Source organism: Ursus americanus, unplaced genomic scaffold (genome assembly GCF_024610735.1).
Source record: "Ursus americanus isolate L20-20 unplaced genomic scaffold, mUrsAme1.1.p SCAF_176, whole genome shotgun sequence".
Classification (NCBI taxonomy): domain Eukaryota; kingdom Metazoa; phylum Chordata; class Mammalia; order Carnivora; family Ursidae; genus Ursus; species Ursus americanus.
Window position 1 is genome coordinate 1 of NW_028273758.1, and position 13639 is coordinate 13639.

The 13639-nt window shown below is 43.8% G+C and overlaps 1 long non-coding RNA gene across 1 annotated transcript; it reads left to right on the forward strand.

The window, feature by feature from the left end:
• The first annotated feature begins 9900 nt into the window (after nucleotides 1–9900).
• LOC148106610 (uncharacterized) lies at nucleotides 9901–11497 on the forward strand. Its single transcript, XR_015723683.1, has 3 exons — nucleotides 9901–10116; nucleotides 10227–10419; nucleotides 10611–11497. It is a non-coding gene; the product is annotated as an uncharacterized LOC148106610 (long non-coding RNA).
• Nucleotides 11498–13639: the final 2142 nt, after the last annotated feature.

The following is a 13639-nucleotide window of genomic DNA, read 5'->3' on the forward strand; positions in this document are numbered from 1 at the left end:
AGATATTTGAAAATCTCTCTTCATACATCAGGATGTTTGAAATCTCTTCCTCTATACAGAACATTGATGCTCAGAGTCAAGTAAATGGCATTTCTTTACACATTCCCTCACCCTTTAGCCAATGCTTCCAGGGTCATGTGAAAAGGTGTTTCAGAGGGTATTCTATGGAGTTCTCTTGTAAAGTTAAGCATACGATAATTCCCTTAAGCTGAGAAACACTCTCTTGTATATGCTTCCAGCTTCATGAAAGAACACGTGCCTTTAAAGATGGATTAGGTACTGTCCTTTTTTGGAGCCATGTCTCTGCCACTTTCCTTATGTTTTCACCACAACGTTGCAAACATTTTCGTCTTCATGACAGAAGCCGTGGTTTGTAAGATGCTATCTACCCAGTGCTCTCACCTACTAAGTTTATGGCACTTTCCTTAAGTTTCAACACATAGGGAAGAAAACCCTGGTTGATCCATTTGTCAGGAGGTGGGTTCGATATCGTTTTCTATCTAGACAGATTTGGTTCTCAGAATTAAGTAGACAGCCCTTTCTCTACGTGCTTGCACACACTCTTGCCAAGGCTTCCATCTTCACAACAGAAGTTGTGAGTTGAGACATGATGTCTATACAGTGTTCTTCTATAGAGTGAGGCAACGCGCTTTATGCATCTCTTTTTGTACACACTTTTTCACATGCTTCCTTTTTCATGCCAGAAAACAGTGAGATGCAGGGCGCCTGGGTGGAAGAGCAGTTAAGCGTCTGCCTTCAGCCAGGGCGTGATCCCGGCATTGTGGGATCGAGCCCCACATCAGGCTCCTCTGCTGTGAGCCTGCTTCTTCCTCTCCTACTCCCCCTGCTTGTGTTCCCTCTCTCACTGGCTGTTTTGCTGTCAAATTAATAAATGAAATCTTAAAACAAAAGAAAAAGAAGGGTTGCAGATTGGATAAAAAGAAATGACCCATCCATTTGCTGTCTACAAGAGACTCATTTCGAACCCAAAGATGCATTCAGACTGAGAGTAAGGGGATGGAGTACCATCTTTCACGCAAATGGACTTCAAAAGCAAGCTGGGGTAGCAATTCTCATATCAGATAAATTGGATTTTAAACTACAGACTATTGTTAGAGATGCAGAAGGGCACTATATTATTCTTAAAGGAAGTATTCAACAAGTGGATATGACAATTATATATGCCCCCAACAGGGGAGCAGCAAGATACACAAGCCAACTCTTAACCAGAATAAAGAGACATATAAATAAAAATACATTAATAGTAGGGGACCTCAACACTCCACTATCAGAAATAGACAGAACACCCTGGCAAAAACTAAGCAAAGAATCAAAGGCTTTGAATGCCATACTTGACAAGTTGGACCTCATAGATATATATAGAACACTACACCCCAGAACCAAAGAATACTCATTCTATTCTAATGCCCATGGAACATTCTCAAGAATAGACCATGTTCTGGGACACAAAACAGGTCTCAGCCGATACCAAAAGATTGAAATTATCCCCTGCATATTCTCAGACCACAACGCTCTGAAATTGGAACTCAACCACAAGGAAAAATTTGGAAGAAGCTCAGACACCTGGAGACTAAGAACCATCCTGCTCAGGAATGACTCGATAAACCAGGAAATCAAAAATCAAATTAAACAATTTATGGAGACCAATGGGAATGAAAATACAACAGTCCAAAAATCTATGGGATACTGCAAAGGCAGTCCCAAGGGGGAAATACATAGCCATCCAAGCCTCACTCAAAAGAATAGAAAAATCTAAAATGCAGTTTTTACATTCTCACCTCAAGAAGGTGGAACAGCAACAGAGGGACAGGCCTAATCCACACACGAGGAAGCAGTTGACCAAAATTAGAGCTGAAATCAATCAAGCAGAAACCAGAAGTACAGTAGAGCAGATCAACAGGACTAGAAGCTGGTTCTTGGAGAGAATCAATAAAATTGACAGACCACTGGCAACGCTCATTCAAAAGAAAAGAGAAAGGACCCGAATATTAATATTATGAATGAAAAAGGAGAGGTCACGACGAACACCATTGAAATTGGAAGGATTATTAGAAATTTTTATCAACAGCTATATGCCAATAAACTAAGCAATCTGGAAGAGATGGAATCCTTCCTGGAAACCTATAAACTACCAAGATTGAAAGAGGAAGAAATTGATTTCTTAAACAGGCCAATTAATGATGAAGAAATTGAGTCAGTGATAAACAACCTTCCAAATAACAAAACTCCAGGCCCGGACGGTTTTCCTGGGGAATTCTACCAAACATTCAAAGAAGAAATAATACCTACTCTCCTAAAGCTATTTCAAAAAATAGAAACAGAAGGAAAGCTACCAAACTCATTCTATGAGGCCAATATTACCTTGATCCCCAAACCAGGCAAAGACCCCCTCAAAAAGGAGAATGACAGACCGATTTCCCTAATGAATATGGACGCCAAAATCCTCAACAAGATACTTGCTAATAAAATCCAACAGTACATTAAAAGAATTACCCATCACGATCAAGTGGGATTCATACCTGGGATGCAAGCGTGGTTCAATATTCGCAAATCCATCAGCGTGATATATCATATCAACAAGAAAAGACTCAGGAACCATATGATCCTCTCAATTGATGCCGAAAAAGCATTTGACAAAATACAGCATCCTTTCCTGATTAAAACCCTTCAGAGTGTAGGAATAGAAGGTACATTTCTCAATCTCATAAAAGCCATCTGTGAAAAGCCTACTGCAAATATTATTCTCAATGGGGAAAAGCTGGAAGCCTTTCCCTTAAGATCAGGAACTCGACAAGGATGCCCACTCTCGCCACTATAATTCAACATCGTACTGGAAGTCTTTGCAACAGCAATCAGACGACAAAAAGGGATCAAAGGTATTCAAATCGGCAAAGAAGAAGTCAAAATGTCTCTCTTCGCAGATGACATGATACTCTATATGGAAAACCCAAAAGAAGCCACTCCCAAACTATTAGAAGTTATAGAGCAATTCAGTAATGTGGTGGGATACAAAATTAATGCTCAGAAATCAGTTGCATTTCTGTACACGAATAACGAGACCGAAGAAAGAGAAATTAGGGAATCCATCCCATTTACAATAGCACCAAAAACCGTACGTTACCTTAGAATTAACCAGAGACGTAAAGGACCTATATTCTAGAAACTATAAATCACTCTTGAAAGACATTAAGGAAGACATAAAAAGATGGAAAGGTATTCCATGCTCAAGGATCAGAAGAATTAACATAGTTAAAATGTCCATACTACCCTGAGCCATCTACACTTTCAATGCTATCCCGATCAAAATACTGAGGACATTTTTCAAAGAACTGGAACAAATAGTCCTTAAATTTGCATGGAAACAGAAAAGACCCCGAATCTCCAAGGAACTGTTGAAAAGGAAAAATAAAGCTGGGGGCATCACAATGCCAGATTTCGAGCTGTACTACAAAGCTGTGATCACAAAGACAGCATGGTACTGGCACAAAAGCAGACACATAGACCAATGGAACAGAATAGAGAACAGAGAAATGGACCCTCGGCTCTTTGTGCAGCTAATATTTGAGCAAGGAGGAAAAAACATTCGGTGGGAAAAAAGTCTTTTCAATAAATGGTGCTGGGAAAATTGGACAGCTACATGCAAAAGAATGAAACTTGACCACTCTCTCACACCATACACAAAAATAAACTCCAAATGGATGAAAGACCTCGATGGGAATCCATCAAAATTCTAGAGGAGAACATAGGCAGCAACCTCCACGACATCGGCCAAAGCAACCTTTTTCATGATACATCCCCAAAGGCAAGAGAAACAAAAGATACAATGAATTTATGGGACTTCATCAAGATTAAAAGTTTCAGCACAGTCAAGGAAAACAGTCAGAAAAACTAAGAGGCAGCCCACGGAATGGGAGAAGATATTTGCAAATGACACTACAGATAAAGGACTGGTATCCAAGATCTACAAAGAACTTCTCAAACTCAATACACGAGAAACAAATAAACAAATCAAAAAATGGGCAGAAGATATGAACAGACACTTTTCCAATGAAGACCTACAAATGGCTAACAGACACATGAAAAAATGTTCAAAATCATTAGCCATCAAGGAAATTCAAATCAAAACCACACTGAGATACCACCTTACGCCAGTTAGAATGGCAAAAATAGACAAGGCAAGAAACAACAAATGTTGGAGAGGATGTGGAGAAAGGGGATCCCTCCTACATTGTTGGTGGGAATGCAAGTTGGTACAGCCACTCTGGAAAACCGTGTTGAGGTCCCTTAAAAAGTTAAAAATTGAGCTACCCTATGATCCAGCCATTGCACTACTGGGTGTTTACCCCAAAGATACAGACGTAGTGAAGAGAAGGGCCATATGCACCCCAATGTTCACAGCAGCAATGTCCACAATAGCTAAATCGTGGAAGGAGCTGAGATGCCCTTCACAGATGACTGGATTAAGAAGTTGTGGTCCATATATACAATGGAATATTACTCAGCTATCAGAAAGAACGAGTTCTCAACATTTGCTACAACATGGATGGCACTGAAGGAGCTAATGCTAAGTGAAATAAGTCAAGCAGAGAAAGACAACTATCATATGATTTCTCTCATCTATGGAACAAAAGAACTAGGAAGATCGGTAGGAGAAGAAAGGGATAAAGAAAGGGGGGAAATCAGAAGGGGGAATGAAACATGAGAGACTATGGACTATGAGAAACAAACTGAGGGCCTCAGAAGGGAGGGGGGTGGGGGAATGGGATAGACCGGTGATGGGTGGTAAGGAGGGCACGTATTGCATGGTGCACTAGGTGTTATACGCAACTAATGAATCATCGAGCCTTACATCGGAAACCGGGGATGCACTGTATGTTGACAAACATAATAAAACATTAAAAAAAGAAAAAAAAAGAAAAACTGTGAGATGCAAGATGCTTTCTCTATGGTGTTCTTTCAGAGACTTCAGTATATGGCACTTTCCTTATGTTTTCTTAGACGCCTGTTGAAATGCTTTCATCTTCATGATAGAATACGTGAGGTGAAAGATGGCTTCGATACAATATTCTGTCTTAAATATTCGTTATTGGCCCTTTCCCTATGCTTTTATTCCCACTCTGAAACATTCTTCCATCATCATGACAGACGACGGGAGTTGGAAGACTGTTTCCATGCACTCCTATTACTGAGAGTTACATCTGGGGCTGTTTCCTTAAGTGAACCTTAAGGAAACATAGGGAAGCCCTAGTGTCTTCACTGATCAAAGTTGCCGTCTCTCTACACAAACTCTTTAGCTAATTGACTGATTGCACTTTCTTTTTGTTTTCACACAACCTTTTCGAATGGCTTTCATCCTCATGAAAGAAGTGAGTTGAGTGATGCTTTCTGTGTAGTATTATTACAGTTTTAAATGAAGTGCATTATCTTGATGCTCGCAGGCACTGTTTTGCACAATGCTCCCACTTCATGAGAAAAGATGTGAGATGCAAGATGCTTTTAGATAGAGTATTCTCTCCTAGTGTAAAGTAGGTGACACCTTCCTTATGCATTCGTAGACACTTGAAAAACTTGCGATCATCCTCACAGAAGCTGTGACTTGGAAGATGGTGTCCATTTGGTGTTCTGACTGAGATTTGTATATAGTGCCCTCTTCCTTAAGGTTCAAGGCACGTGCTGGACAACGGGTGTATATTCATGGGTCACCATGTTACTTCGATGTTGCCTTCTATCAACACGGAGTTGTTTCTCACAACTACTTAGATAGGACCTCTCCTTATGCTTTCACTTGCACTTCTGCAAGTACTCCCATCTTCATTACAGAAGATGTGAGTTGAAAGATTTTTTCCAAGGGTGTTCTTACCTGAGCATACAGAATGTTCCTTAGGTTTCATGCAGATTTTGGAACATACATCCACCCTCATGAACTTGATTTGGAAAGTTGTCTCCAGATGGTGCTCTTTAATAGTGCTAAGCGTATGGCACTTCTTTTACCGTTCAACACAGATATTTGAAAAAGCTTCTCTCTTCATGCATCAGGATGTTTGAAGTTTCATTCTCTATACAGAACCTTGGTGCTCAGAGTGGAGTAAACGTCATTTCTTTACAAGTTCCTTTACCCTTGAGCCAATGCTTTCAGCCTCATGAGAAAAGATCTGAGTTTCAGACAGTGTCCTACGGATTTCCCTCATAAAGTTAAGCGTATGATAATTCCCTTATGCTGAGAAACACTTCTGAGAATGCTTCCAACTTCGTAAAAGAAGATGTGCCTTGAAGGATGGATTCGGTACGGTCGTTTCTTGAAGCTAAGTCTCTGCCACTTTCCTTATGCTTTCAGGGCAATGATGCAAACGTTTCCATCTTCATGACAGAATTTGTTGGTTGAAAGATGCTATCTACCCAGTGCTCTCACCTACTATTAAGTTTATGGCACTTTCGTTAAGGTTCAACACACAGGAAAGAAACCCCGGTTGATCCATTTGTCAGGAGGTTGGTTTGATATTGTTTTCTATCTACACAGATTTGGTTCTTAGAATTAAGTAGACGGCACTTCTTTATGAGCTCGCACACATTCTTACTACACTTCACTACAGAAGTTGTGATTTGAGACATGGTGTCAATACAGTGTTCCTGTATAGAGTGAAACAACGCGCTTTATGCGTCTGTTTTCACAGACAGTTTTGCACATACTTCCGTTTTTATGACAGAAGACTGTGAGATGCAAGATGCTTTCTCTATGGTGTTCTTTCGTGGACTTCAGTATATGGCACTTTCCCTACGTTTTCTTAGACACCTGTGCCAATAGTTTCATCTTCACGACCGAAGATGTCAGGTGAATGTTGGCTTTGATACAATGTTCTTCCTTGAAGATTGGTTAGTGGCCCTTATGCTTTCATTCCCACTCTGCAACATGCTTCCATCATCATGACAGAGGATGGGAGTTGGAAGACCCTTACCATGCTCTTCTTACTGAGAGTTACGTCTATGGCAGTTTCCTTAAGGTTCAACACACATATTGGAAAACCCTGATGTCTTCAGTGATCAACGTTACCGTCTCTCTGCACAAACCTGATTCACTGAATGGAGTGATGGCACTTTCTTTTCCTTTTCACACATTTTTGATCGGCATCCTCTTTTTTTGGAAATTTTGTTTGGAAATTTTAATATGCCTTTCTCAATATCTGATGGAAAAAGCAGACAAAACATTGGTAACAAATGTGACCTAATTGACGTCTATGTAATATTGCATAATACGTGCAGAATACATTATTTCCAGTGGTCATAGACTATTTACCCAAACAGATGATATGTTGTTCCATGAATCATGTCTACATTTTAACATCCTGAAACTAACTAGATTCTATTCGTAGGCCACCAAGGAATAGAGCCCGAGTCCTCATGAAAAGAAGACCAGGAAATCCCTCCATGTTTAAAAATTCAATGTAACTTTGCTGCATATCCTAAGGGTCAGAGAGGGAATCGCAATGGACATTTTCCACCTTTTCTACATCAGGGCTCACACACAATGGCCCTTTGTCTCTGAAGAGCACTGACTATCCTAACATAGACAGGACTTAAGCCTCCTATCAGAGTTCTGCATGTCCCAGGCACACCTGGCAGCCTTGGCCTGTGCCCACACACACCTCCCTCCAGCTTTCCTTTCTGGTGGCATTGTGTTAAGGTAGTCAACATAGCCATATGGAGATGAGAAGCTCCCCACTCCTAGTGATGATGTTGCTATTGTCCCCACCAAGCTAATAACATGATTTCTGAGAGAATTACAACAAAATAGCAGTTTCTTGACCTTCATGAAAGTGTGAAAATCATCTTGTGAGTCATCTTTTCGAAACACGGTTTCACCATGTGTTCTTTTCTCTGGAAAAGATATAGACCCAATGGTAATTATGGCTCCTGAGCACCTGCTCTTGGGAGAATCCATACTGGCTCTGAGTAGCATTCTCCCTCGTAAACTTCTCAACTGGGGTGTAGATAGAATGAGTCCCATTTTTAGATGGATAGACAAAGGCTCAGAAATGATATGAATTACAGAGGATTTTAGTGTCAGAAACCTAAGTGTGATCTCCAAACTGACTCCAAATCCCTTGTTCTTCCATACAAGGTACCATTTCGCTCTACCCCAGGTCTTCTCAATCTGGAAACCTAGGAAGTATTAGGATTTTCTTGTTGTGTGGCCAAATGGAATGAATTCGGCTGCCTTTTCACCTCTGCCCATCATGATCATGAAGATAATTCTCTCAGTGGAGGACCTTTGAGTCGGAGACTTAAAGATCCCTAGGAATAGAGATACTATACTATTTTTCTGATATTAAAGTGACTGAAAGAACTATGCTTTTTTAATTGATGGAGGCTCTGGTCTGTAGAGTGTCCTGTAAGGTCGGAAATAGTATTTAAAGCAGTTAGCCTCTTCTATAGAGTGAGACAATGCTTCTAAAGATTTCCTAAATATTCCCTTACCTGTGATTATTTATTCCCAACCATCGTAGTGTTTCTATGTTACGATTATGATTTCATTAAGGCCAACGTTGCGGAGAAAGAACTTAGTGTATCCAGGGGCACTTTCGTGTTGTGACAGTGAGCTATTCTGTTGTATTCTGTAGTCCAAGGGAATGGTGCCAGACATCTCTAAGATGTGTAAAATTCTGACTGTAAATGATCTCTATGCTTCAGAGATTTGGGCAGGACAAGGGGAGGAGTCCAGAGACCATGAACGCCTCTGTTACCTGTGTTGACCATGGAGCAGGTAACCTTCTGTAGGGGTCCTTTGATGTCTCTTTACTATTGGAAAGGTGCTTTCATCTCACGTTCCACCATTTGGTAGTGATGATAAGGATAAGAGTAATTTTTATGTCATACCATCTGTGAGGCCTGATCTTGGCCTCCCAGGAAAGCTCTCCTTTAACATTTTACCCAGCTCAAAATGACTGGGCAAACCCTCAAAGCATGGGCCCTATTTCTGCCCCCAGCACTTATTGTCCATATGCATCAAAAAGAAAAAGAGAACCAAAAAATGCCTTTGCCAACATCAAGGTGAGAACACAAAAGAACCTTTCTTGCTCCCATAAGATTAAAGTCATACTGATTTGTACATACTGAAAACATAAGAAAAAGTCTGTCACTTTCTGGAACCTTCTTCCTCATCATGATGTATAACTGTACGTAGCACAACTCAGAACAAATATATGACCCTGCCCTAAATGTTCCTTCCCTGGAGCACTCCCTTCTTTGTGAATATTGTGTCTCCCAGGCAGCTGTCCTTGACTTGGGTTTGAATAAAACTCTCTTCCTTCCTCTCTAAAATGTTTTAAAAGGTTCCTTCATTTAGTGTCGACAATAACACTCTGTTTTCAAGTGAAAAATAAATGTTCCTGGTTCACAACCTTGACAGAACAGAAGGCCGGCTTTTCCTTCCTTCCCTGTAGAACTAAGCATGTGTATATAGATTGCAGCACAAATGGGCTCACCCTAGAAGGATGTTTTGAAGGTCTGAGAAGCACTATCCACTCCATGGGTGAGACAAGAAGGCAAAGCTATTCCCGCTTGGAGCATTCCTTTTGGCGCTTAAAATTGCCTTGGATATGCATAAAAGCATTGCATTTCCTAAAGCCCAAGGCTGGAACAGTCTGAGAGCAGCTGACCTTGCCAGGAACCAGGCACACCCTTGCAGGAAGGGTTGGTGCAGAAGGGAAGGGGCAGGGCTCTGAGGGTGGTCTGCAGCTAGAGGGGTCCGCGAAAGGGGCCGCGTGTGTGTGTGTGTGTGTGTGTGTGTGTGTGTGTGTGTGTGTGTGATTGCAGCCCTGCCCATGATCCCCGTCATGCCTGCTCAGGGCGTTTAGCCAAGGAGGTGCCTCCTGGACCTCTGCACTCCCAGAGTTGTGAGTCATGGGGCCGGTTGCCTGGCATTCAAGGAGTTGGAAGCATCATACTCCCCAAGCAATCACCCCATGGGGGTGGAGCTACGTCTCTGTGTGCAGATCCGGAGCAGCCCAAGGACGCAGACCAGGAGCCAAGGAAGTGGAGTTTTGAGAGAGTGGACCTGTGGAGTTCCTGGCTGGGTGAATGCATGCTGTGTGGCCATAGGTGGGCTTTCTGGGAGTAGGGGCACCCCGGGTAAGAGGCAGGGTTCTGGAAGGGCATGTTGAGAGAGTTCATCATGGAGACTCAGTTTTCTTTCCTTTTTCCCTTGAAAGTCTCTTCTGCCTAGTCTCCGTCAACTGGCCATACACTCCAGACCCAGGAACTCCAGGGCACCCGCTCAGCAAAGCTTTTGTGGGATGGTTCGCAGACATTCCAGGGTTTCCCGTGTTCCCCAAGAAGAGCGAGAGAAAGGACCGCACAGTCCCCAACTTCAGTGCGGTGCCCCTGTCCCCCGACACAGTGCAGGTAATGGACCTTGAGCAGTTCCCCGAGTTCAGCAGGGTATTCCCTGTTCCCTCAGGCACAGGTGGGGCGCTAGGAAGGCCCAGAGCCCTTACCCAACTTCAGCATTGTGCTAGCTGTTTCCTGGGAATGGTGGCAATGGGCTGGGAGATAATTACTACTAAAAGACAAGTCTATGTTTCCCCTTCTCCCAGAAACCACAGCAGGTGTGCAGGCTTTAGGTCCGAGGAGCTGCTTCTCCCCATCTGACAACACTTCTCTGCTCTGGCTCCGCGACACCCTACGTTCTGAACGTCTGCATCTGAGTCAGTGAGGCAGCTTGACACGGGATCCAGCATTCAGAGAAAGCGGCAGGTCCATTTGGAGAAATGTCATATCCACATCAGGACTGGAAGTAAAACCTCTCATGAACCCACCATCTCCTGGGCTTTTCTCTTTTCTCTAGTTGAGCCATGAAGTAAAACTTAAGTAATAGTTGTCAGCGTTCTGAATTTGGTGAAGGAGGTACTTAGTTTCTGAACTTGGAGCACTTTGCAGGGGATCCCATTTTCTCTGTTCATTGACTGCTTATGAATGTATTTTGAACAGCTGTTTCCTAGAAACACTCTTTCATTAGAAAGGGAAGGTGAGGTTTACTCTTTGCCTATTTTTAAGATATACGTTTGACAGTGTTTATACAGTTGGGCCTAAGATATGGGTGAGTGGCCACCATTTAGTGTTAGATGGCCTTTTGTCGTCACATACAAATATGGATGATGTCTTTCCAATTGTCAAAGGTGATGTTTCATCACTGATTAGTCTTTTCATCCCAAGAGTTACAATGGGGGTCGAGGGAAAATTCAAAATTATTCAGAGCAGCATTTTGCTGTTTAAAATATATGCTGGTGTTGGGTAGTAAGGAGGGCACATATTGCATGGTGCACTGGGTGTTATATGCAACTAATGTATCATCGAAATTTACTATACTGTATGGAGACTATAACATTATGTAATAAAAAACAATAAAAAAATAAAGGTAAACCTTGTGTATCTAACTATACCAGATGTATCATCTCGATATTTTGAAGTGCCATATTCAATCTGCTGTTTCTTTGGTAGTGGAGTCAGAGGAGAGTCTTTGGGAATTCCTTTCGATAGAGGCATGGTGGTGGCTACAATTGGGTAGGCGACAGGGGCCCTGGGCTGAGTTCTGGAACTGCTTTCCTGATGCTGGGTGAGTCAGGTTATGCCAAAGAGTTTCTGTTTCTTCCCTATGAGATTGACAAAAACCGGCTTCCAACGGAAAAATCTTTCGTAACGTGCAAACATGCTCAAAAGTGCCTGTGCCAAGGTGAAGTAAATGCCATACACTGATCTGTAAGAGACCACAGTTTGCTAGCAGGAGATAAACCCGAACGAACACAGCAGGGGACACTTGGGGCAGAAACGGCTTCCGAAGAAAAAAAAGTTCTTGATGTGGAAAACCTATCTAAAGTGGTTGTAGCAAAGTAAACAGAATGCCACACACTTATGTGCAAGAAACAACATTCCCCAGGCATGGTCTAAGCCCAGACATCGTCACTGTGCTTTTGGTAGCATGAGGGAAACCCGAGCCTCACAGCCCTGACCCATTAGGTAAAAAGCCGGCTTCCAAAGGAAACAGTTTTCCTAAGGTGCAGACCCTCTCACAAGTGGTTGTGGCAAGGTAAAGCAAATGCCATCCACTTCTCTGGAAGAAACCACAGTGCCCAGCCATGTTCTAAGCCCTAACATCATCACTGGGCTTCTGGAAGCATGAGTGAAAACAGAGGAGCACAACACGGAGACCCATTTGAGAAAAACCGGCTTCCAACGGAAAAATCTTTCATAACGTGCAAACATGCTCACAACTGCCTGTGGCAAGGTGAAGTAAATGCCGTACACTGATTTGTAAGAGACCACAGTGCCCAGGCACAGTCTGAACCTTTCCCTCATCCCGGCGGTTTTGCTAGCAGGAGTTCAACCCCAACGAACACAGCCCGGAGACCCCTGGGGCAAAAACGGCTTCCGACGAACAATAGGTGCTTGCTGTGGAAAACCTATCCCAAGTGGGGTAGCCAGGTCAACAAAATGCCTCACACCCAGGTGTAAGAAACAACATTGCCCAGGCATGGTCTAAGCCCCTCACCTCGTCCCTGTGCTTTGGGGAGCCGGAGGGACACCCGAGGCCCACGGCCCTGAGACCCCTTTGCAAAAAGCAGGCTTCCCACGGAAACAGTTTTCCTGAGGTGCAGACCCTCTCACAAGTGGTTGTGGCAAGGTAAAGCCAATGCCCTCCACTTCTCTGGAAGAAACCACAGTGCCCAGCCATGTTCTAAGCCCTCCCATCCTCCCTGGGCTTCTGGCAGCAGGAGTGAAAAGAGAGGAGCAGAGCACTGGGACCCGTTTGACAAAAACCGGCTTCCCACGGGAAAGTCTTTCTCCACGTGCAGACATGCTCCCAGGTGCCTGTGGCAAGGGGAAGGAAATGCCATACACTGACCTGGAAGAGACCACAGGGCCCAGGCACAGTCTGAACCCTTCCCTCATCCCGGCGGTTTTGCTAGCAGGAGTTCAACCCCAACGAACACAGCCCGGAGACCCCTGGGGCAAAGACGGCTTCCGACGAACAATAGGTGCTTGCAGTGGAAAACCTATCCCAAGTGGGGGTAGCCAGGTCAACAAAATGCCTCACACCCAGGTGTAAGAAACAACATTGCCCAGGCATGGTCTAAGCCCCTCACCTCGTCCCTGTGCTTTGGGGAGCCGGAGGGACAGCCGAGGCCCACGGCCCTGAGAACCCTTTGCAAAAAGCCGGCTTCCCACGGAAACACTTTTCCTGAGGTGCAGACCCTCTCACAAGTGGTTGTGGCAAGGTAAAGCAAATGCCCTCCACTTCTCTGGAAGAAACCCCAGGGCCCAGCCATGTTCTAAGCCCTCCCATCCTCCCTGGGCTTCTGGCAGCAGCAGTGAAAAGAGAGGAGCAGAGCACTGGGACCCGTTTGACAAAAACCGGCTTCCCACGGGAAAGTCTTTCTCCACGTGCAGACATGCTCCCAGGTGCCTGTGGCAAGGGGAAGGAAATGCCATACACTGACCTGGAAGAGACCACAGGGCCCAGGCACAGTCTGAACCCTTCCCTCAACCCGGCGGTTTTGCTAGCAGGAGTTCAACCCCAAGGAACACAGCCCGGAGACCCCTGGGGCAATAACGGCTTCCGACGAAC